Genomic DNA, 24,548 nt, shown 5'->3' with positions numbered 1-24,548 from the left:
ATGGTGCTTGGCACAATGCACCCCCTTGATAAGTGTTTTGGAAGAACTAATTGTGTAGCCGTGTGAAAGGATAGCTGTAATGACTATGTAGTATTTAAGAAAATGTATGTAATATTATGCGAAATGAAAAAATCAGTAACCAGATATTACATGTGTGCCATTTTATATAAAATGTCAACATATTTTGACAAAGAACAGAAGCTGTTACACAAAAATGATGGGACAGTTTTGTCATATTAGAAAGAGTGATAATGATTGATTGCTATTCTATGAAAAGTTCCTCAATATTTGTTTACAATACAAAGTGAAGCAAAAGGAAACAGAGCCTCCTGCATGGCCAGGCTTGAAAAGTAGACTGGTTGGACACTTGGTGGAGCCACGTGTGGGGAGAGTCAGGCTACCTGAGTTCAGGCCAGATAGCCAGCCACAGCTCCCAACCTCAGCTTGACCCAGGACTGGCTAGAACTTAGCCCTCAATCTCTTTTTTGAAAGTTATTTATTGAGCGTCTCTTGAGTGCCAAGTACTATGTTAGGTGTTGGGGTACAATGGTGAACATAAATATCTACGACATTTGTTTGAAGAGTCTTGAATTGGATTGGCAGGGGAGGTGGGTGGGCGACACTTCCTTTATGAGGCTGTCCTTCAGCTGAAAGCTACAGGATGAGATGAAATTAACTAGGTGACATGCAAGGTGAGGGTGAGACACTCGCATCTGAGAGAGAGATCAGCATAAGCAATGCCTGTGATTGGAGTCTATGAAGGGAGCATTTTGCTTTTATGGAAATAAGTCAGGGTAATTGGAGCGCAAAGAGTCAAAAAAGGAATAATTTAAGATAGCACTGGAGTGGAAGCCTGGGCAGACATGCAGGGCCTGGAGTCCATCCTGTGTATTTTGACCTTCGTTCCAGGAGCACTGTGACATCATTAGGCTTTATGCAGAGGAGTTATGTAATCAGCTTTGCTTTGTTGAAGGCCACTTTGACTATAGAGAAGGGCCCTGCTTCCCCAAATGGTGCCTGTGGGTGTGTCATTTAGCATTTAGCGTGCTAATATATTAATCAATCTAATGAGTGTATAATGAGGCTCAAGGTCTACTGGAAGTCGAATCTTCTACCATCTTGGGCCTCATTTGTTCTAACCAGTTTATGTCTTACCCAGTTTTTCTCAATAGCTGGGTCATTCTTTTAATGGTTGTGCCCTGTCCCCTTCCCTCCTGTCTCAGGCTCCTTGCAAGAGGGTGGCCCTTTCAGGAAAGCATCCCTGCACAGCTCCCATCTGTCCCCACATCACTGCCCTGTTTCTTCACCCGCAGATCACACAGCCACCCGTGAATCATTGTGCCCATCTTGCTTTCTAAAGAAACCAGATTAAGAGAGCTCTTCAAATTCAACATTTTTAAAAAGAAAGGGAACATTTTTTCATCACTCAGTTTAGCTCCTGTGCTCTGTCAAAAATAACACTCCAAAACTATCCCTTCAGATGCAAATCTAGTGGTCACTTAGTGCTGCTCATTCTTTTATTGATAAAATTCAGACTTTCAAAAGCCCTGGTTGTTCTTCCTTCCAAGTGCGACAGACATCTCCTCTGCAGCGCATGTCAGTGACACGACCCTGGTCCAGGTTCACAGAACTCACACCTTGGTTACTGCACATACTTTATGCTTTTTTAGCTGGATTCTCTGACTCCAGTCTCTCCTTCCTGTAATCCATTTTGCACCCTCTGCTAGCCTATGAGGTTGATCTGCCTTACATATCCCCTTCACTTCATCCTCCAGAACCACCTGAACACAAACGCTCACAACAGAACCTTTAATGATGCTTCATGGCCTTCCTTACACACTTCAGACTCTTTCTGGAGTTGAAATGACCCAACATTCCAGTCCATTCCTCTCTTTCTAGTGTAGTATCCAGCCAGGCTTGTTTTAACCCTTCACACCTTTGCTCATAGTATTTCTTCGGCCAGAAGCGCCTTTGCCTCCTCTTAGATAATTCCTCCCTGCCTTCCAAACCCCGCCTTAACACAGTGAGTTTTACCATCAGAACTTTAGAACACGCTTCCCTTGAACTTCTTTAGCATTAATTCTCTGAAGTTTAATTGCTTAACTCCATATTGCTTTATGCTGCTTATAAATTTTTGATATTTTAGGTCTGCTTTTTTTTCGGTGGTCTTCAGTATGCAGGGCACAGAATAGTTGCATAAACGTCTCTTTATCAGTCGTGTCTTTGAAAATGAATAGTCCATGTGTTACAACTGTAAGCCCCTTGGTTAGCTGAAGGCTAGGTAGTATCGCCTAATAATGATCAGTAACAGGGACGGTTCAATATAAGGAAAAGGTGGTATCACATGCCCACTATCCATACTTCTGAATGTCACTCTGTGGGTGATCCAGCGATGGAAGACGAGGCTTGTATAGTTCACTGCTGTTGCAGAAACACCTGTATTCTTCCTCCCATCTGAGTGATCCTGCCCTGCTAAGGAACAGTTAGTTACATTTGAGGAGGCAGTAGTGGAATTAAGAAAGCAAGCTGTACCCTAGCCTTTTATCTCCAGTGCCATCTCAGACCCAGGTCAAACTTGTATTGGCCAAAGTACTGGAATGAACCGAGCAAGAGGCATGGAAGCAGAGAGCAAAACAGTCAGTGCAGCTACAGTGAACTGAGGTACACTGGGTGACTGGACATGTGCTCAGGTTGGCAAGTTACAGGTTCACGTTAAGGAGATTGCACTTCATATTTTAGTTAATGTGCAGCCACCAAAGCTTTTTAGAGTAGATATCTGATCACAGCTCTGTTTTAGAAACATAATTTTTGTAGCAGTAGGGTAGATGGAAAGAGGGAGGCTGGGGTAGCTGGTTGGGAGGCTTATTTTATGCCTGGTTTTTAAGCTGTGTTTTGGGGAATAGTGTGAGTCCCTTAGAGATGCCTCCTGGGTGAGTAAGGGTGAGTGGGTGGGAATCTCGGTCTCCAAAGTCAACCTGGTAATATGAGTGCCTGAGTCAAATTTTATTAAAAGAAAATATTTTGCAGCTTAAAAAACTGGAAAACTCTCAGCTTATTTAAACAGATTGCATGGAGAGATTTCAGAAGTATCTTGAGGTAGATTCCATTGGACTTGCTTATCAGTAGCACCTTTGGGGTTTAAAAAATGAGGAGTTGAAGATCATTGGGTGATTCTATGGAAGCAGTTGCATTAATCAAGATAGAGATCACTCCAGGTGGAGGAGATTCTTGTCAACTCATCCATTGTGTATGAGGTGCCTCTGGGCAAGGACCTGCCTAAGAGGCAATCAGAGATTGGCACCTGGAGCTCAGGAGGAAGTTCAAATATAAGTATGGGTGTCATATACATTAGATGAGCTTTGAGGCCAAGGAGGTAAATGATGTCATCGCAAGAGAGTAGAGACAAGAGAACTGAGGTAACAAACTGAAGACTGGATGTCACCCAGATGCCGAGTATCACCTACCTGCCTCCATGGATGCTTCAGCCTTTCCAGTGTTTTGTATTTGGTATTTAAATTTATTGTCAACTTTTGAAATTCGTTATTTCTCACTTCCTTGGACAAATTAGAGGGTCTGCTAATACTGGGCTATCACTCCGTCAGGGCCACCACAGGCCAGGGAGGTTGCTGAGCGGTGCCCCCTGCAGACGGGCGTGTGCTGCGCAGGCGAGCCGCTGCCGTCCCTCCAGGCCATGCCGGCTGTGCAGAGTTGGTTCAGCGCCTCCAGGCATTTGAGTCTTCAGCCCCGAGGGAGAAGGACACTGACAGTGGGCCTCAGGGGCCTGGTACTTACTGTGAAGTAGAGCCAGCGAATGGGTTTGCTGCTGTTGTGCTTATTTTCTTATTTAATTTATTTATTTTGAGGTATGAGCCCACTAAGTAAACTAAAGTTGAGGAAGACAACATGAACCTGAATTATAATGACTATTTCTGAATCCTGGTACCAACATCTTATAAAATGGCATATCACAGAGCATAATACAGTGTAATCATATATTGTTAATATGTGGGTAGAACATGCTAGATTACAATATAACCTAACCATACCTAATCTAATCTAATCTAATCTAATCTAATCTAATCTAATCTAATCACATGTCTGTCTGATTTGGAGTTGGGTAGGACAACAATGTCAAGGTTAAGGACCTGGACTCTGAAGTCAGACAGCCTGGGTTCCAGTGGTCACTTTGCTTGTTACCATCTGTGTGACCCTGCACAAATTATTCTCTTTCCTTTGGTTTCCTCACCTGTAAAGGACTGTTTGAAGGTTAAATGTGTTACCGCAAGGAAAGCTCTAAGGACATCTCTGGTGTATAATGAGTGATCAGTAAAGGTCAGTCATTGCTGGTACTTTGTCCAGAGTGCTTCATCCCTTATCCACAGAGCTGACACATCTACTAAGTTTTTGTAAATCCATAGCTAAGTGAGAAGGAACTAATGAGAAGTTAGTAGCTAACATTTAAATCTGACATATTGTTATTGCAACCATCCATCTTAAATCTCTAGTGGAAATGACTGAACACCTTGAGGATTAAATGTCTGTTGTTCTGAACATATGGATGTAGACTTATGTTTCTCTTCTGTAAGACGAAGGACATTTATTTCTGTTCCAGAGCTGTTAATGTATTCTCTAAAGAATTATTCTGTAAATTTGTAATTTTGTGTAATTAACTCAGGATGAAACAATGAATCAGAACATAGATTTCCAGCTCCATCGAGATTTATAGTCAGAAAATTACATGGCATTTACAGGAAAAAGGAATATTTGTAGAAAGGGTTTTCTCCTCTGTGAGGACTGCTTAATGATTCAATTACACATTCCTGTAAATTTTTATTCAAAGGCTGAATTGCTGTCTAGCTTCATTTAAAAATCAGCCTCAAGATCCCAGCATTTAATTTTGGGGTCCAAACCTCATGCATATTTATCTTTAGGAAACTGATAGGGATGTTAGACATTTGCAATGAGATAAATAATTGAGTTGAAAGGAGACTTGGGATTAAAAATTTAAAGAGCTTACTTAAAAGCTTTTGACCAGGTAGTCCTTGAATTTCTGAGAGACTGGGTTTTGTGAGATGAAATGAAAGGAATTTGGGAGGTCTTTTGGGCCAAGTCTCCTCTTCAGATGGGTGCATCTAAGGGAAGTCCTTATATTATGTTTCTCTGATGTTCAGTCTTTAATAACAGAAGTTTAGTTCTGAAGAATCTGCAAACTAGAATCATAAGATTTTAGAGCTGGAAGATCCCATAGAGATAATTTAGAGCAAGGCTTCCTTGTGTAAAAAGGAAATTGAGGCATGAGGTTTTGGTGAATAGAAGGAGAATAATTTGTATGTTATCAATTAGTCATCTTTTAGCTTGTCAAAGAAAAAGTATAGTGATTAGAATCTGCTGGAAAGACAAACTCTGTATTAATTGGTTCCGTATAAATTGGCTACTCATTCTTCTGAAAGCTAAAGTCAGTTTCTACTGACCCAGAGTTGACAGACTGCTTTGCATGCAATGGACAGCTTTAAATAATAAAATGATTTTTTGTATTCACTAAAAAGAAAAAAATCTGCTTTTGTCAATCTCATTGAAATCAGTATATCTGGAGTTGCATGCTTGCATATGGATATATGGGCGTGTCTGTTCTCTCCTCCTTAGACAAAGGTGTCCACTGAGGGTACAAATGAAGAACACTAACATAGCAGAAACATGAAAACAAATGAATAGAGAAATACAAGACAGAGTGAAAACAAAGACTGGAAATAAGAGAAAGAACAGGCAGAGAGTACCTCCATCCAACAGATGAGGAGGTTGCAGTACAAAGATGCTAAGCAGTTTGTCAGGCAGTAAGTGGCAGAGTCAGAGATCTAAGCCAGCTTTCCAGGCGTTTAGCCTGAGTAAGGCACAGCCCCTATTTGAACACAGTTGTGAGATTGGACAGGTTTCATCTCACTATCTTCAACTTCACTTTATGTTTTCATCCACTTACGGCCCAGTCTGTTCCCGAGGAAACAACTTCTGGGTTTGCTTTTCCTATGAAGTCCTATTCTTAGGAGAAGTCAGAAATTGTTTCACACTAATGAGTGAATGCCTTTAGAGTATTTGAATTTCACTGATACTTAAAGTACCCTAGTTGTAGAACATCGTTTCTCAGTCCCTGGGTGAGGGAGGTCCATTTTGGGGTCCTGAGGGCTGGTCTTTTATCCACAAGTGGCATTGAAGTTTTACTACAATAGGAATTTATGTTTCAGATTTCATAATTTTTTTTAAATTAAGAACATCTCTAATCCAAAAGAAACCAATAAGAAAGCAAAAAGGGAAGTCTCAGAGTGGGAGAAGACATTTACTCTGAGAAGTATTTCTGTGTATACACCAAAGGACACGTATTGAAACATATATAAAGAACCCTTACAAATCAGTAAGAAAATAATAGACACCCCAATAGAAAAATGACAAAAGACTTGTACTAGCATGTCACGAAAGAGGGCATGCAAATGTCCAATGAGTGCGTGGAAAGATGTTCAATTGAATTGGTTATTGGGGAAAAGCAAATTTGGTTTTACATGTTTAGCTAACATGAGTTCTCATACTACAAGGTTCTCTCCACCTTCCTCTTTTGCCCCTTTGCTTCCTGCCCTCCTCATTGGGACTAACCTAGGAGTCTCTGAGATCTGGGGGCTTTTCAAAGGCTAGATGAATCACTTTCTTTTTCCTACAGTTGACTTGCTGAGATGTAAAAAATATCTATTGGGTTTGCCCTACTTTGGAAATTAGATACCCTAGAGTGTTGAACAGATAGCCAGCGTTGAACCAGTTGAGAATCTGGGTAAGGAGAAGAGATTAGTGTAAGACCAGTACCTTGCAAAGGACCTTGTATCAAATAAGAATTTGGAGAAAAACCAGCCCTCAGAATAGCACACAAGAAGACCTCCATTAAATGATGATTATTTGTGGTGGGGAGGGTACAGCTCAGTGGTAGAGTGCATGTCTAGCTGCAGGAGGTCCTGGGTTCAATCCATTCAAAAATAAACAAATAAGTAAATCTGATCACTCCCTCCATGATGATTATTTGAATGAATGAGAGACTTAATGGATGGGTTATTCTGAAGCTGAGGAGAAAGGAGCTAAAGCATAGTGATGCTGCATAGTATTCTTACATTGGTTTTCTTTGATGCAATCGCACACGTAGTAGGGAAATTCCAGTAGCAGATTGTAGAAAATAAGAGAGGGAAGTCGGTGAGGAGGGAGAATATTTCCTCCTCATTTTTCTCCTCTTATTGTCTTCTGCCTATCCAGGTATCTGCTGTTTCCTAGTCTTGTTTTTTCTATAGTCTTTCTTTCTTTATGTATATTTAGGAGCTTATACATTTCACTGGAGAATAAATGGACTGCTTATTTTTACTAGTACAAAACTCCACGTGCTAGTGTGAATGCTGCATGAAATGTACAAAAACCAAAGCACGCGATACCTCCTGAAAGATTGGGATGACTTTCCTGCCCAGAACAAAAAAAAAAATTATGTGAACTGGAAGACTAACTGTAGTATATTGTTACCCTCTTGAGCTAAGCATGGCCTCATGACTGTAGTCCTCAGAAAAGCAGATGCCAACGTTGAATTAGACATTCAAGAGGGTTACTGGAGGAATACCTGTGAAGGATGTGGGGGAGACAGCAGGAGTGTGAAGGGAGAACCTTCTGAACTGAAAGGAAGGAGAACGGGGCTAGAAGAAATCTCAGGCTGCAGTGAAATACCCGGAAAACTTCAGCCAGGCTACTGGGGAGTCCTGAAGGCAGTCATCCATTAGAGGCGTCCCCCATCCCAGAGGAACGGGTCTCCACTAGTGCCCCCACCACACTCACTCACTGGCTGGGAGCAGCCAGGTGAGAGCGGCCTCAGTGTGAAAGTGGTGGTGTATCTAGAGGAGCAGCAGCTGGCTGTCAGTTAGCACTGTTCCCGCAGTAAGAGATCTGGGTGGTGCGTTTTCGTGGCCGTCACAGTTACCCCTTGAGCTGTGCAGATCTGTGTCTTCATGCAGGTTCAGGGAGCAGCTCCTCCTTGTTTTCTGTGGACCATGCTTCTTGAGAGGTGACTTGGCAGGGAGGGCATTAGTGTATTGAATTTCAGCCCCTGTTGATGCAGTTGGTTTCAGGGTCTCAACTAGTACTCATCCCTGGCCTCATCTGCTGTTTACTCTGAGTTGCCTTTACCCTCAGCTAGGACTCTGGTAGGTCTTGGTGGCTTCTTGGTGGTAGAATCCAAATTGTCATTCTTCGGAGGTCTGAGCCTTTGATACTTCTTGGTCTGAGGCTGCCACACGTGTCCATTAATGGTTACAGTGGAACAAGGGAGTCATAGGAGTGGCCCAAGTAGGTCACCTGGTTTCTCCGGCTATTCCTTTCTGCCCTCATTGCATAAAGGCAGCCCCAACCCCACCTGCTGCTCAGGATCAATGACCTCTGCCAAGATGGTGACTAATTCTTGCCTGTTGATCCAGGGACAAGAGTCCAAAGTGCCCTGATGACAGCTTTGGCTTGTGATTCAGTGGGACCTTTCTATGTCCTCTGCGAGGAGTGCTCTCCACTTTGATGGCTATAACTCTAGCACAAAGGTGCAGGGATGAGAAATGCAGAATTCCCCAGTGGGGGCTCTGGGAGTGATAGTAATTGGGGCCACTCCATCTGCCACTGCTTATTTTCCAGACTGATACATCCTTCCCATTGGCGACTCAGTGCCATCCAGAGGTCTCTGATTAAGTGTATGTGCTGCATCCTGAAGGATTACCTTATCCACTCAGTGTTGCCTCTGAGCTTGTGTATCATTTGTGACTTCAGAAAGCTCTTCTAGCATTCTGTGAAGCCATCTGCTTCTGAGTGATACACTGTGCTGTGCAGTAGACCCCATGGTCACGGGCCCACTCCCTTACCTCCCTCACTGTAAAGTGGGTCCCCCAGTTGCATGCAGTGTCTGTGGATTCCATACCTGTGGATCAAGTATTCCAAAAGTCCCACAGGGTGATGTTGGCTGAGGCTCTGTAAACGGGAAATACAAATCAGTACTTAGAAAATATCAATTCCTGTGAGAATGAGCCGCTGGCCCTTCTAGGAGGGAAGGAGTCTCAGGTGGGCAGCTTGCTACCACAAGTTGGTTGGTCCTCTCGGGGACAGGCGCCATTTCAGGAGCTGAGCACTGGTCTCCACAGCTTGCAGGCTTGGTGTGTAGAGGCCCATGATTTGAGCCCTCTATGCAGCCTCTGGCTCAGCCACTGTAGACACTCTGCTGACATACCCATCATGATGGTGACCAGGTTCAGCTCAGGTCAGTGGTTGAGTCATTTTGTTCCCACTTGGTAGTTTAGCACCCCTTTTGTTTTGAAAGCTTTCTTATGGTGCTTTGGATTTCTGACTGTCAGCATCAGTTGAGGCCCTGTGTCCAACAGTCTTCATCATGTCTGAGTATTTCTTTTTCCCCAAGTATTGTCAGCAGAGTAACAGCCATAAGTCCCTTTAGAAAAGATTATTAAAAAACAAAAGAAAAAAAAAACCCCCAAGGAATTATTAGAGTTTATACTTGCCACAGTTTTGCAATTTTTTTCTTCTAGTGAGTGGGTTCCAGATCTGAACAAGGGATTATGCTATTGTATTGGGCAACTGCCCTCAGCCCCTTGCGCCTTGGTTCTACCTTCTCTGGCTACAGGTATTAAGCAGCATCATTATTGACTGCCCCTGCATTTTGCCTCTAGGGACACCACTGACTGCCCCTCTGACTTTTTCAGTTGTTCCAGGAGTGTCAGCCACCTGGCTTCTGGGGGTAGGCATCACCATGTGGCCCTTATAGCCTCAAACCCCATCAGTCCCATGGGTATTAATAAACCTAGCCCCGGGACAGCATCTCTTGCTTTCAGCCTTTGACTCAGAAGAGAACCACTACTGCCATTCTTGGTGATGCTAGTGCCTTCTCCCCAAGCTGCCTTCATCAAGCACCCTCAACACCCATTCTCAAGGGTACTGCCTTGGATATTGCTGCTCCATGCAATTAACTTTTGCAGTTATTTCAGTATTTAATCTCTTTCCTGCTTTATCAGGCCCAGCATATTCTCAGTGGGGCTATGCTAGGATTTAACTCTAGTTCTCAGCTTGGTGCCCAGGAGAAGAGGTGGGAGGACCTCTTGAGGGAGGTATGTGCCTTGCTGGGGAGACGGCTGTGCGGCACCGAGCAGTGTGGAGGAGGTGCTGACTCCTAATGAGGGCCGGGGCACATCTCTGCACTCTGAGGGTTGGGGTCTACAGAGCCAAACTCCACTGGAACATCCATCCAGCTGTCCTGTCTTATGTTTTGTGGTCCCAGGTTTTCTTGCTCAGGGCTCCAAATTCAGTAAACCAGACTGTCTTGCCCAGTGTTCTGTTGCCGGCCAGAGTTCATGGACTCCTTAATAGAAATTGATAAGAGGCCAGAGGAGAGATTCAGGCTTTATTGGAACTCATGCTGTAGCAGGAGGGAGGAAAAACAAGTAATAGGTTCCCTTGTTTGTTTTCTGAGTGGGGGCAAGCTGGTCCCTTGAATGGGGTGAGGGTAGGGGCGGGTCCAGGGCCCAGGCTGGAGAGGTGGCTTAGGTGGTCCGCCCACCCCCTTGGTGGTGCTGTATGCAGGGATCATGGTTTTGCTTCTGACACCTCAGTCGTGGCAGTTGGGTTTTTGGTCTTTTTGTATCTTGTTGTTCATAACTTGACCCAACTGTGCATGCACCCAGTTATTTTCAGCCCCTTATAGTTTCTTTGTGTTCTATTGCTCAAGGAGACCCCTGTCCAGGTTCAAGCACTGCAGCAAGGGGTCCTGGGTGCCAGATTCCGGCCTGTCTCAGCTCTACTTCTCTGGAGCTCTGAGTCTATCGAGTGAGTCTGCTCTTCAGCTGAGTCAGACCTCTGACTACAGGCAGTAAGGGCCCCTTGGAAAGTGACCACGAAGGCCTCTGGCTCTCACTCTTACCTTTAATTGTTTGTTCATGGCCTTCAGTTTCTCATTACACTTCTGGGGAGTCTCAGTGCAATTTCACAATAACCAGCCAGCTCTGCCGTGCTTGTGGCAATTACTCCCTCATATCTTTTGAATGCCTGGATTGCTGCCCCTGGAGGGGCAGTCCCTCTGCCAGGATGTTTTTCCAGGCCACCCACCAAGACCTCTGTGGCAGTTGGGCCACTGTTTATGCCAGAGTCTGTGTGTGGCCCACACCACTTGGGGTGGCATCCTCCTCATCCTCCGCTCAGTAGCGGGCGAGGCAGCCTGGCCCGGGCCGCTCGTCAGTCCGTTTCCTTGGACCAACTCTGGCACCACCGTGTTAGTTTGAATCTTCTGACAAGCAGATACCAGGTTGGGATCAGAGATGCAGGGCAGTCGTGGGAGGACTGGCTGGGATGGATCACGGGAAGAATCAGGAGGGGGAAGGAGAGGCCTGGCTTGACACATGTGAAAGGAGATGGAGGCAGAGGGTGGTAGAGGTTGGGGTAGAAAGAGAATCAAACCGCAGAGCAGTGCTGGGAAAGATTCTGCCTGCCTGGAGTCCACGTGGCAAAGTTGCACGTTGGAGAAGTCCTCTGGCTGGCTGGGCGCAGCCCCCGGTAGACGTCAGCCTTGGGATTCATGTGGTGGGGTCCGGAGGAGTGTGGCCAGGAGCGGTAGTGAGCTGCGCCCCCCAGTGGCACCACCAACGACTGTGATTGTTTCCAGACTAATAGTTAACACTAAGCATTTCTGATGTGTCAGGCACCATGTGAGAGAAAAGCTTTTTTTAAAATACCCTTTTTAAAATAATTTTTTTTGCTTTCTTTTTTTAAAGTGATTCTTTTTTGTTTTTTGTTGTTGTTGTTGTTTTGAGGGGGGACGTAATTAGGTTTCTCTCTCTCTTTTTCTTTCTTTCCTATGGAGGTGCTGGGGATTGAACCCAGGACCTCCTGCATGCTAAGCACACACCCTACCACTGAGCTATTCCCTCCCCTCCAGGAAGAGCTTTTGAATGCATCTTTCCCTTTCTCTTCCCACCAAATATACAGATTATCTCCATGTTTCAAAACTGAACTGAGGCTTAGGAAGGTTGTCATTTATCAGAGGTCATAATGAGTTGGTCCTCTAACAGGAGTCTGATACCCCCTCCCATTAAAGCAATTTTGATAAGGAAAGTTTATCAAGTTTTGGAATATTACAGTAAACCAGGCAGTGAGGACCTTACCCTCCCAGAATGGAAATCTAATAGATATGATAGGAATTGATATACCTTCAGTATTTCATAATAACCTATAATGGAAAAGAATCTGAAAATGAATAGATATATATGTGTATATCTGAATCACTTTGCTGTACACCTGAAAGTAACACAACATTGTAAATCAACTATTCATCAATTAAAAGAATAAATAAGAAGTTGATGTGCAGACAGGCAGTTATAATATTGCTTGTCAGCTGCACTGATAGGTCCTTAGGATGTCAGGTAAGGTTTCCTGGGGGATGTGATATTTAAACTGTAATGGAGATGGAGGATGAGAAGCGTTAAGCCAGGTGACAAAAGAGAGTACCAAGTGGAAGAAACACTATGCAGATGCCTCTGGGCCAAAGAAAGCATAGCACCTGCAGCAGAGCTGGTGATACTGAACATCAGAGGGAGCAGAGAAGGTCTCCAAACTGTATTCTATACAGGTGTGCATGGAGGCAGAGTGACAAACAGAAAAGAAAGCATCCCAGATTCTCAAAAAGTGTCTATTAAGTAGCAAGGAAGTTGCCTTGCAGTTGAGAAATAGAACATGCTTTCAAAAACCAAACCAAACCAAACCCAACAAGTATGGAATGGAATTGCATTGCCTTAAGATTTTTTAAAGCCTTCCTTTTTGACTAATACAAGATTCCCCTTGTTGAACTCTCTCCCCTCCTGCTCTTTCCACGTACTGCTCCAAGTGCACCTTCTCTGAGGTATCACATCGGTTGGTTCACTCCTTGACCCAGTATGATGGTTTCCCATTGACACTCACAGAAAGTCAGCTCTGTGTCCTGACCATCAAGACGTTTCAGAAAATAGGGGACTTCTGGTTACAGTAGCAGGAAGAGGTCATTGATTCCTTTGTATAAAACTGGGCAGAATTGTCGAAAACAACCATTATCAGGGCTCTTGAAATCGACTCAGGGAAGAAAACAAATTGAAGCATTTATTCTTTAAAAAGTGTTAGACGTTCGGGTAAGAACATGTCACTTTCTTGCTGGGGCACTGTCTCCCATTTCAGTTCTTTCAGGTCGGGAGGGTGGTTTGCAACATGGGCTGGTCACAAAATCAGCAGCTTTGCTGCCAGGAGGGGTACAGTCCATTGGGGCTAGAGGTGAAAACCTGAGCCTTTTCAGGGTCCAAGTGGCAGATGTTTACCTAAAGGGGAAATAAGCCAATCACCAATCGGGAGCTGATAAACGGAACACAGTATATGTGTACAGTGGAACAGCACTCAGTGTGATAGAAAGGAAGGAAACTGACCTGTACAACAACTTGGGAAACCTAAAACTATGTGATTTGGTAAAAGCAGTCACAGAAAAATATAGTATATGATGTGATTCTGTTTATGTAAAATATCCAGAGAAGGCCAAAGGACAGAGAGAGAAAAGAGCTGTCTTGGTTGCCTGGGGGGTGAAAATCTGAGACTGAGTGCAAACAGGCGCGAGGGAAACTGCTGGGTGATGGAAGTGTCGTAAAACTAGATGTGGGAATGCTCGCACGACCGTATAAACAAACTACAACCAAACTCTACACTTCACATGGGTGTGTTCTCTAGTATGCAAATTATACCTCAATAAAGGTGTTAAAGTTCTCCCAAATCTTGCTCCATTGCACCCATGCAAATGTATTTCCCAACACTGTCCACACTCACGGTGCAATAGAGACTTTGTCCAAGCTGAGTCCTCACTCTGTGTCTGCTTCTCCTCTTCCTTGACTGTGAACCACACATCCTTAGGGCAGGGCTGCCCAGCCAGGGGGCTGTAATGCTCCACTGACCGGAGCCCAGGTAATAGTTGATAACCTAACTGTCACTTTGGCAGCAAAAAGCCCTGTTTGCCCCAGTGGGCTGAAGACATGTAATTATTTCTTACACTTCTCTTCTGAAAACTTTAGGGGACACAACCCAAGTCCCATTGTCTTCACTAAGCTTTCCCTGACTCTTCTAGTTCAGAGTGATGTACAGTTTGATCATTCGTTCTCTACTCATTTAATTCAGTAGTCTTTCAGCAAATTCTGTTGAAAGCCTATTATGTGCTGGATCCTCTTAAGATGCCAGATAAAGACCAAGTCCTCACTTCCAGGAAATCTATATTCTAGCAAATATATATGGTTTGGTATTCATGTAATTAAATCCATGTTAGTTTCATTGCCTTTGTGATAGTATAATTTGTTCTTTGAGGGTAGGGAGTCTCTTATATCTCTTTGCACAACCTCTAACACCATCCTTAGTATAGTTTAGGGCATTTAGTAAAATGATTGTGTATTCTCTCTCAGGGATATTTGGATTTTAAGTCATAATTTCATATAAAGGAAGAAGGACCTGGGGGACAGCAATTTAGGAATTTTAAATTAGGGAGTAGGTGGAGATTTACTTGTACCGAGTGAGTGAGAAGAGGTAATTCTTTCTTTGCACTTTTGAAATGAAAATTCAATGAATGTCAGCTTTGCCTTCATTTAAGGAACGTTCTAGATCTAGTCCACGTTTCAGTGTGTACTTGTAACTTGAAAATAAGTGAGAAGTTTCACTGATTGGGGTAGATAAAGCTAGCTGCTGTAATATAAACTTACCCGATTCAGTAGCTTAGTATAAGTTTATTTCTCGTTCATGTCAAGTCCAGTGTTTGCTTAGCAGGTGAGCTACCGCTTGGTCGTTCCAGGACTCAGGCTTAGAGGTACGTTTGATGCCGCTGGGATAGAACAAGAGATTCCACAGGGAAGACACACCCTCTTCCTAACCACTCTCATCTGGAATTGACACATACCCTTTCCACTCATGTTCTGTTGGCTAGAACACAGACGTGGTCAGTCACATGACCACATCTGAATGCAAATAGAGCTTTGCAATGTGCCTGGGAGGAAAAGGAAACAGGTTTTATTGAAGATGTAGCACTCTCAGCCTCAGAATTTATACCCCGTTGTTCCAGAATAGCTCAGTAACCTTGGATATTTCTGACAAATGCTTATGAATAATTCACTTTGACACAGTGGAGAAGTGCCATATGCTAGCTATATTTGTACTATCTTCAATTTTCATTTCTGTTACTTTCATTTTTATAGTAAAAGTAATAATAACTCACATTGTTTCACATGGCATTAAATAAAAATTGGATGTTTATAGATAATTAGTATAGTAGGGTGCCCATTTTGTAAAATGGGAGTGTATGCTCAAAGACTGCCTGGAGGGAAGAGTATCAAAGTGTAATCGTGGTTATCTCTTTGGAAACAGACATTTTCACTCTTTTCTGTGTTTTTCTGGGTTTTTCTTTTCTTTTCTGAAAGGTTGTAGAATTAGCATGTATCATTTTACAATAAGAAAAATAAAACCATTCTATTTAAAATAATAGTGCTCAACTCATCTGTGGCGTAGCTGATAGTGTAGGATATGTCCACATGCTTTATTTGATTGCTCTTGTGGGGCGGGAAGGCAGGCATTAGCAGCAGTGTGCCCATTTTGCAGGTGAAGGAACTTAAACATAGGTGGAGCAGGTAACTTGCCTAAGGGCATGTAGCTAGAAGCAGCCAATCGGGGATTTGAACCCAGATAATCTCCTTTGAAATTCTGTGTTTCCCATAACGCCAAGTTGGCTTCAGGAGCCCAGCTAGTGAATGCCCGGGTTCCTAGTTACTAAAGAGGAAAAAGACACAGGGACTTGTTTGGGGGATTCTTCTAAAGCAGCTCTTAGAAAGACACCAGAGAAGTTGTGCCGTGACTTCCCCAGTGACACGGTGCAGAAGTAGGACGCTCAGGGGAGCGCTGAGTGCTTTTAGGTGTGTTTAGGTGAGGGCTTTTTGACAGAGAAATTACAGGATAGAGTCACCCTTCTCACCTCTCTCCACTTGGACAGAGTTTGTTTTCTCAGCCCTGCCAGCTGAGAAAGGATGGGAGAAGCTTCCAGGCCATCTTGTTTGTGCCACATCTGATCCAGATGGCTTTGCACACTCCGATTTTAGTTCCTGTTTTGTTTTCACTTCTCAGAGTGAAAAAGAACATCCTGTAACATTGCTGGAAAGAAGTTTCTGGAGCACACACTGCATGGTGACTGCACAGGAAAGGCAGGGTTGCCACCGGTCTAGTGTGCTAGTTAGCCTCTTAGAATGCTCACAGTCATTAGAGTGCTCAGCCTGCTAGGGTCTGGGCGCTCGGAACCAAAGAGGATGATTGGCATGCGGACCGTTTAAGGTGTGCCACGAGGCTGGGCATCTCATTAAGAAAGTTCGCTGACATTTTGAAGATCGGAGAGAACTGCTTTCTAAGAAGCAGTGCTTGGGCTGGGCTGGGAGCTAGTCATTACAGGACTCAGAGGTCGTGTTCAATTGGAAGTTACTGACAGGAAAGGTTAGAGCCAAATAAACTCGTCCAAAGACATTACAGCTTTTCAGAAACAGACTCTGAGACATAGAAAACAAACTTATGGTTACCAGAGGGGAAAAGGGGTGGGGAGAATTAAGTTGGGAGTTTGGGATTTGCAGATACTAACTACTATGTATGTAACAGACAAACAATAAGGTCCTACTGTACAACACAGGGAACTGTATTCAGTATCTTGTAATAGCCTGTAATGAAAAGGAATAGATGTAATAATATATGTATAACTGAACCACTGTGCTGAACACCAGAAACTAACACAACATTGTACATTGACTCTACTTCAATGAAAAAAATAAAAAATAGAAAACAAAGATATTACAGCTTTTATGTCAGCTGCCCCAAACTCCCAACTCCTCTGACTTTCCCACCCTTTGACCTTCATCTTATTACTACTGCACAGACTGTTCTTCAACAGAGCAAGTTTTAAAGAACCCTTGTGGTGGTGGTGTGTTCTTTTAGGTGGTGGAATGATTTCAATCATGAGAGAGTTTTCCCTACTGTTCTAGCAGAGCCTCTTAAGAGCCTGGACATCATGTCTAAAACCGAGGAAGTCAGAACTTGACTTTCATCTGCTCAAATGCTGTGGCTGAGCAGACAGGCAAGGGGGAAATTCTCTGGGTCGTAGGGTAAGTGTCTGAATGTCACAAAGAGTAAGTAGGGTATCTCATCTCTTCTCCAGATAAGACCCAATATTTCTGCCCCTGGTCCTGAAAGTGAGCTTGAAGATTGTTGAAGATGCTCCAAAAAGTTTGTCTTCTGGGTAATTAATTGTCAAGAACTTTAACAATGGAAATTATTCTCCAAAGGGGACTGGAGTGAAACAAATACATACAAGCCAGGAATGTCTCAAACTGTGTCACGCTAGCCACTCGAAGAGTTACATCCCTGGTTTCCTTAATAATCTGCAGATGTGTCAGAAAGTCAGAATTCAAGGAAGAGGAGCCATGATGCACTCTAATTTCTAGAAGCAAAATTTCAGGCAGATATGTGTGCCAGATGTTATGGAACAGGGGTAGTTTCCAGGCATACTTACGTGAAACGGTTAAGTGTTATCAGGACAAAACCTCTGTTTATGGAGCAGAAATGATGTGGCCTGAGTTTGAAGGAAAAAGCATACGTTGGGGAGAGTGAGAGCTGGTGCTGAGGTCAGGTGCAAGCTGCTTGGGGGAAACAGTAATGAAACAGTGTCCTTGAGGCTGTTTTTGAGGAGACGTAGAGAAGATCTGAGGTTTCCTAATCCAGTTCCTCCCCCTGACAGGTAGTTGGCGTTTGTAACGAGAGGGCATCCTGGTGTGAATCAAGCCTGTCAGCCTGACATGGCGAGAAAGGATGACTTGGGAACATCCGGAGTCCTGGTGTTAGCAGACAGAGAGCACCCCCTAGATTAGGAAGCCCACCGAAGTGTGGGTTCTAGCCGTCGGCTGTGAAAGAGTTCACAGCAGAGGCAGAGCGACAGAGTGAAAAGCTGCTTTATGTCTCAAAAGAGGAGGAGAGAAGAAAGCGCTTGAGTGGGTGGTTATCACCCAAGATGGCCAGTCAGGACAGCTCCAGCCCCTGGTCAGGCCACGTGGACTTTTACTGGAAGCATCTGCCCTCATGTCCTCCTTCCGGGTGTGCTGGAGCCAACTGCCTTGTCTTCCATCCTTTTATGGGCCTATTTGGTTATTGTCATGGCAATCGTCAACTGTCCTGTCACTGGTGGGTGTGTCATTTAACATGCTGATGCATTACAGTGAGCGTGTGATGAGACTCAAGGCCCACCGGAAGTCAAATCCTCCACCATCTTGGGCTTCGTTGGTTCTAGCTAGTTTTTGTTGCAGCTGTCTCCTGAGACTGAGATAGTTGTTGGTTTCTATTCAAGGGAGGGGCAAGGGAATGATCCTGGGGGCAGCAGCCTCGGTCTTGAGATTACTGAAGGGGAGCCTCGGGAAGTGATCTGGTCATCATGCAGTTACCTGTAAAACAGCTCAGGAGTGTACCTCTGACAGTGAGTCTGTGACTCCACTGTCCCAGTCATTAGCTGCTTGGGCCTGCTCCTTTATGACTCAGGGATGCCCAGGGCACTTCAGCTCCTCTCTAAACAAGAGGCAGGGGTTGGCAGGGGGTGGTGGGCACAGGGTCCTGCTCGGAATCCCTTGGGAGACCGAGAGAGTTGTGTTCCAACAGCAGACAGTACCCCGGACAGAAATCCAGATACCTGCAAAGTCTGGTCCCGGAAATTAAGAGCTGTGTGACTGGGTTATTTTGTCAAAGCCTCATCTCTGTACACTGAAAGATGGTGGAAGGTAGTAATGCCTTATACATTGTTACTAAACCCAAATTTTTAAATGAAACTGTCTATTCAGGAAATACTCAGTAACCTTAAAAACAGAGAGAGATCCCATTAGACACCTCGTAGATATCTCCCAGGAAAACACTGCATACCCAAGTCTGTGACGACAACTGCCGTTTGGATAATAGCTCTACAAAGAGCAAGTCAGAAGCTCAGAGAAAGTGCATTTCTAACACAAGCTGCCTTAAGAGTCATATTTAGAGACCAGAATTCTTGGTTTCGTCTCAGTGTTTGGCTGGTTTTATCATATAGGCTCTCTATGGCCTTACTTGAGAGCCTGTCAGTTTCACTCAGGAAGACCTAATTTTATTTTTTCTCTTGATCCTATGTTGTATAAATTGGCATAATTCAAGGTCACCGTGAAGCACTAGCACTAGAGGTTAGAAGCACTTGGCTTATGGAGTGCATGTTCACTCACTGGCCACTGCCCTCCTGTTACCCAGCTGGGATCGTGGCCCCGTGTCAGAGCGGGGATGGAGGGGAAGAGAACCTTCATGGAATTCTTTCTGGGTGTCAGCGGGGTGCTCTGTGGAGAAGCAGGACAGTGTGAAGATCTTGCAGATTAAGGAGAAGGGAGGCAGGAAGCCTGGAAGGAGAGAGGCAGAGGAGTTGCAGATTGAGATCAAAAACTAAATTTACCTGTTTCCCAGGAGCTGCCGTAATCCATAAAATAAAGCTGCTCTTTTTTAATTCTCTTTCTCAAATAATTTGTGTTTCTAATCCTGCCTTAAGCTTCCCAGGCTGGTTCTGCCTTTTTGACCTCTGATTGACCTCATGCAACTTTTGTTCTACCACCTCTTGCATTCAGATAACCATTAGCACCCCTTTGCCCTTGACTCATTTGCCATGCACCTTCCGCTTTGTATAACCTTCTTTTCAAGTTGCCACTTCTTCTGTTTGTTTCCTCAAAAATTGTTTGCTGTCGGGTTGTGAGTACGGATGTGACGGTTTCCCGGTGAGCTGGGGACATCTTTCAGATGTGGGGAGCCTTTTGGATTGGGAGTGTCAACTGTGTCACCCTGTCTAGACTGCTGCTTCCTATCCCTGCTTTACTCTTTTCCTGCCTGTAGGTCCTGTGATCCCCTTAAAATGGTTCACCAATTTCTCCTGTACATCTGATCTTTAAGGCTTTATTTGCTTCTCTCGGCTTCAATTTAATTTTCCAGAAAGGGCTCCCTTTTCAAACCCACTGCCCCGCTCTCTCCTGAGGCCCCAGGCAGAGCGGTAGAGCACTTAGTGCTCACCGCGCGCCTGACACTCTTCTCAGTACTTTACACGCATCCAAGCCAGATGACGACCCTGTGACGTAGATCTCATTACAGTTATTATCTCCATTTTGTAGATGAGGAAACTGAGGCCCAAAGGGCATAATTAACTTCCCAAAGTCATAGAGCTCTTAGGTAGTAGAGTTGGGATATGCATGCAAAGGTTTTGGTTTTTAGAACAGAACTTTTAACTGCCACATTTTTAGGTGAGTACATTTTAACCTTCTGCTTCTGTTTGTTGTCCCCAAAGTTGATCTCAGTTTGCATTTCACTTTGATCTGATCTGGTCCTACTTCGTGAATGCTTACTTTAACTTATCACAAAAAGAGTACAAGAACAAAATGTTTTGCAAAGAGCTGATGACAGACAGAGGAAGTATCAGGAAGTGAAACTCAAGAGCTACTTATTTTGTAAGAGACTTGAACTCTATGAGACCTCTATAAAAAGATGATCTTGATCATAACTACTTATAAAAGTACTAGAAAAGAGGGAGATGGGGGTTACTGATGCAGGAGAAATGGATGTGGGGCGTGAGGAGGGCCGTGTGCCAGGCTGCGGTTGAGCCGCTGGGATGTGCCCGCCAAGTGTGGGTCCTTGGCTTCGCACAGGTAAGAATCCAAGAGCGAGCCACAGTTGAGTGAAGGTAGATTTATTCAGAGAGATACATTGAAAGGCAAGAGGAAGGCCATGAGGTGTGGGGGTTGGGTGCTTAGATTAAAAGTAGGTACACACTCCATAGACAGAGTGGGCTGTCTCTGAAGAGGGAGAGAGAGGGGGCTGCGGCCGAGAGGCACTGTGTGTGTGTGTGTGTGTGTGTGTGTGTGTGTCGCCAGTTTTTATGGGCTCAGTGGCTTCATATGCTAATAAGTGGAAGGACCAGTCTAACTAGTCTGGGGAAGGGGCTGGGATTCCCAGGAAGTTGGTCATTTCCCACTCTTTGACCTTTTGTGGCTAGCCTTGGGACTGCGGTGGTGCCTGTGGGCATGTTATTTACCATGTTAATGTATTACAGTGAGTGTATAATGAAGCTCAAGATTTGCTAGAAGTCAAATCTCCCACCATCTTGAGCCTCAAGGCCTACTGGGGGTTGAATCTTTCACCATTTGATGTTAATTGCTGTAGCATTCCTTGAATGGCTGTGCCCTGGCCCCTTCCTGTCTCAATTCCAGATCAGTGGCTGAATCACAAAAAAATCTAACAGAGAAAGAGATGCAATAACTTGGAATCACCTGAAATATACTCCATTGATTCATTCACTTGATAAATACTCTGCCAGGAGAAAACCAGACTGGGGGACAGCGGTGGGCAGAATGGGCAAAAATCCCTGCCTTTAGTGAACTTAAATGCTAGTGGGAAAACAGAGAAGGCAAATCAGTGTAACATGAACTATGTCTGATGGCAACTCATGGAAAGGGGGAAGAAAGAAACAGGGGCTGATGGGGGTTGTGGTTTAAAGAGGAGGTGAGAGAAGCCTCCCGGGGAAGGTGACATTGAGGCAAGACCTAAAGAAAGTGAGAAATTGAGACACGTGGATAACTGGTGGAAGATTGTCTCAGGCAGGTGGACTGCCAAGTTCAAGAGTCTTGTGGAAGGAAGATGCCATCATGTTGGGTGTATTATGAGGAGCCAGTTTGGCTGAGGCAGAGCAAAAGCAAGGGGCAAGTAACAGAGGATGAGTTTAAAAATAGTGATGAATGAGTGTGTATATGTCCATGAATGACTGAAAAATTGTGCTGAACACTGGAATTTGACACAACATTGTAAAATGATTATAAATCAATAAAAATGTTAAAAAAATAGTGATGAGGTCCGGATATTGTGAAATCTTCAGGCCACAATTAGGATTTTGATGGAAAAATGACTCCAGAAACACAGCAGATATGAAAATTTATTGAGAGGGGCCTCCTTAAAGATACAGAGAGTATATAATGAATGCAGTTGTGGGAACCATCCTCTTAAAAATGGGATGGCTCTGGACAGACTGGGAAAATCAAAATAGAGCACTTAACAGTTATTAGGTGAGCTACTTCTAGGACGTCAGAGTTGATTTTATCAACCTCACCAAGCAAATAACAACTCGAAAATCTAAATGAAATATCAAAAGCAACTATTTGAGGCAATGGAGGATGGTAAAAAGGAGGAAGAAACTGGAGGAGATTCCACTGTTAAAAGAAGGATTACACTGATTCTTTGTTTGTTTGTTTGTTTTAAAGATTATTTGTTTATTTATTTTCAGTTATACATGAACAAAATATATTTATTGTCATATTTTTTTCCCTGTGAGCTACCACATGATCTTGTATATATTTCCCTGTGCTATACAGTATAATCTTATTTATCTATTCTACACATGCCTGTCAGTATCTACAAATTTTGAAATCCCAGTCTGTCCCTTCCCACCCCCTGCCCCCTTGGCAACCACAAGTTTGTACTCTATGTCTATGAATCTGTTTCTGTTTTGTATTTATGTTCTTTTTGTTTGTTTTCTTTAGATTCCACATATGAGCGATCTCATATGGTATTTTTCTTTCTCTTTCTGGCTTACTTCACTTAGAATGACATTCTCCGGGAGCATCCATGTTGCTGCAAATGGCATGATGTTGTCGGTTTTTATGGCTGAATAGTATTCCATTGTATAAATATACCACATCTTCTTAATCCAGTCATCTGTTGATGGACATTTAGGCTGTTTCCATGTCTTGGGTATTGTAAATAGTGCTGCTATGAACATTGGGGTGCAGATGTCATTTTGAAGTAGGGCTCCTTCTAGACAGAAATAAAGGGACCAGATCACAGAGAGCCTCCTAGGCCATGGTGAAGATTCTGGACTCTATTATGATGTGAGCAAAGCTTCTGGGATGTCCTGAGGAAAGAGATGACATAGTCATATTTGGTAAAGTCAGCACTCAGCCTCCTCCATGGAGACTGGGCTATAAGAGTCAAAGGAAAGGCCAGTACCTATTACAGTTGTCCAGGTGAGATGATGGTCATTATAACTAGGATAGCAGCCGAGGGAGGTGAAGATGGTAGCATGTGGTACATGCCTTGAAGATTGATGGAACTTAGAGGTGGCTTGGATAGGGGGGTGTGAGAGAGAAATCAAGGATAATTCCTGATATGCTGTGACTTCGAAATGTTCACTTTGTTACTGAGTCCAAACTCATACTGCTCGCCCTATGACAGGCCAGTAACTTGAGAGATGAGGTGTTGGGGCAAGGAATAACAACTTTATTTGAAAAGCCAGCAAACTGAGAACCATCTTACCCAAGTCAGAATTCAGGCTCCTTTTATACTAAAAAGGGGAGGGGATGTGGATGGTTGTTGCAAACTTCTTGGTGCCAGATCCTTTGTTCTTGCAGCTGTCCACGTAGGTCAGGTCATGGTGTCCCTGTTAATCTCCAACAAAACTAATGTTATTTTCTATTCTGCAACTTTTTATCTTTATATGAATGGGAAACTGTTATGTCCTCAAAGGTCAGAGTCTTGAGAATAGGCTCTCCTGTATATTTCAGGCTATAGGCAATATTCTTTTACAAAAGGTGCAGAACTAGCAAGACTGAACACTGGAAACAGAGCACAGGTTTAGAGTCAAAGGAACAGATCTAATACGGAGTCAGGTTTGTTCTTCTGTCACACAACTCCATCACCTTAAGGCAGATGACAACAGGTAAGACCACACAATCCATCATATTCCCTAAGATGGAGAGAGTGCTGGGGGGTGGTCCATACGTAATGGCGAAAAATGCCCAACCAGACAGGTTAGCACGGTATCCCAGAAGTACAGCCACAGGTCAGGGAGGTCCAAAAGCAGATAACAGAGCACTGCCACTGGTGACTGGAGCCAAGCTCATGAGAATCATGGAGCAAACAACTTTTTAAAAAGTGTGGCAGCATCTAGAAATAGGGCTGGGCTAGAGTTCTTTGGAGTGACCGATAGAAGAGAAGGCCTCTGCACCGGAGGGTCTTCTACTCCAGGCAAGCTCACACTCACAGGGAGCAGACAGACCCGACTTACCCAGCGTGGATGGGAAATGGGAGCTTGGTGCTGGGAAAGGAAATTGTCTAGTTAAGGGGCTGAAGGCACTTGATCAGACTGAAATGGTAAGAAAAAGATGATTTGGCATGGATTAACTGAGGAGTGAACTGAAGCTCCTTGTTTTATTTTATGGAAGTATAGTAGATTTATAGTGCTGTGCTAGTCTCTGGTGTACAGATGGTGATTCAGTTATATGCACATGCATTTCTATGTTACTCTTTTTTGTATTCTTTTCCATTATAGGTTACTAAAAGGTATTTTGTTACAGGTTACTGTGCTCTACAGTATGAACTTGTTGTTTATCTATTTTATATGT

The 24,548-nt window shown here is 43.8% G+C and overlaps 1 protein-coding gene across 7 annotated transcripts in view; it reads left to right on the top strand.

Annotated features, from left to right (window-relative positions):
- The window catches only part of DLGAP1 (DLG associated protein 1), an 822,007-nt gene that overhangs the window by 87,988 nt on the left and 709,471 nt on the right, over positions 1-24,548 (top strand). For 2 of the 7 annotated variants that reach the window (XM_072949178.1, XM_072949179.1), the window contains exon 1: positions 22,514-23,171. The exons of the other annotated variants lie outside the window; for them this stretch is intronic. The gene's annotated coding sequence lies outside the window, so the exon portion shown is untranslated. Of the gene's footprint in view, positions 1-22,513; positions 23,172-24,548 lie in introns of those variants that run through there. 7 annotated transcript variants of the gene reach the window in all.

The sequence above is a fragment of the Vicugna pacos genome, chromosome 24, assembly GCF_048564905.1.
Source record: "Vicugna pacos chromosome 24, VicPac4, whole genome shotgun sequence".
Lineage (NCBI taxonomy): Eukaryota > Metazoa > Chordata > Mammalia > Artiodactyla > Camelidae > Vicugna > Vicugna pacos.
Note: the sequence above shows the minus strand (reverse complement) of the source record. Positions and strands in the feature narration are given on the sequence as shown.